The sequence below is a fragment of the Zeus faber genome (assembly GCF_960531495.2).
Source record: "Zeus faber genome assembly, chromosome: 12".
Classification (NCBI taxonomy): Eukaryota; Metazoa; Chordata; class Actinopteri; order Zeiformes; family Zeidae; genus Zeus; species Zeus faber.
The window spans coordinates 23,802,034-23,803,033 of record NC_137196.1 but is presented as its reverse complement, the minus strand read 5'-3'; positions in this window follow the sequence as shown (position 1 = coordinate 23,803,033).

The window sequence follows — 1,000 nt, the reverse complement described above, 5'->3', positions numbered from 1 at the left end:
TCAGCGTTAGTGCTGTATGCATATCTATATTGATGTATGATTGGGAAACAATAAATTGCTAAAACTTGACAAAGCGATCTCGTCTGAGCTTGTTTTCTTCGGGAACTCGTTTGACGTCATTTGTAAAAAGATTGTTGATGTGTTATGACAATAACTCCTAAAATACCCACGTGTACAATATAGACCGGCTTACCTGTCACAGGTATCTTGGCAATGCCACGCACAGGCAGATTAAAAAACGCCGAGAGTAGGAATCGCATGACAAGGAGAGGATGTTGTCACAAAAAAGAAACAAAGCGGAGAAAAAGTGGAATATGTGTTTGTGTCGTTGGCTTGTTAAAAGCCACTTAGCCAATCTGACTGTCCGCCTGCGCTGCGCTCTAGAATAGCAATGGCCGATTGTTTGAATACCTTATTTCTCCGAAACAGATCAGCAAAATGAGTTTCTGATAAAAAAAGATATTGAGGGGAGAAATAGGCCAGGCAGAGGCTGAATATTGATGCCTTTCTCATCCATAACGGCTTGTTTAGAAGTTCCTTCACAATATTGGGGAGTTCGAAAATAGCCTCGCGCTCCCACGAGACACTGACCATTCGGAGGATATGTAAATCAGGGGGCACGCCGACAAGCTGCAGCTCGTGGTCGGACGAGCGACAGCCACGGCAAGTGTTGTTAACGCTGCGTGTGTGAACGGGCGGAGAAACGAGAGGTCAACTTATGCTTCCTGAGAAAAGCCTTGTAAGGGGCGTAGGTACCTGGACGCACTTGAAAATCACACACGTCCAGGATGGGTAGTCCATTTCTGCCACAAAGTCAGGAGCAAAATGCATCAAAGTCCCCTTCAAGCCTCCTTGAGCCAGCCGGGTATTTCCCCTACAAAGCAGGAAGCGTGGAGGTTTATGAATGGAGCCGGATGTTTATGAAACCCACACACGCGCGCACGCACACACGCACGCACGCACGCGCACACACACACATCTCTGCAAAAATTGAAAGTGA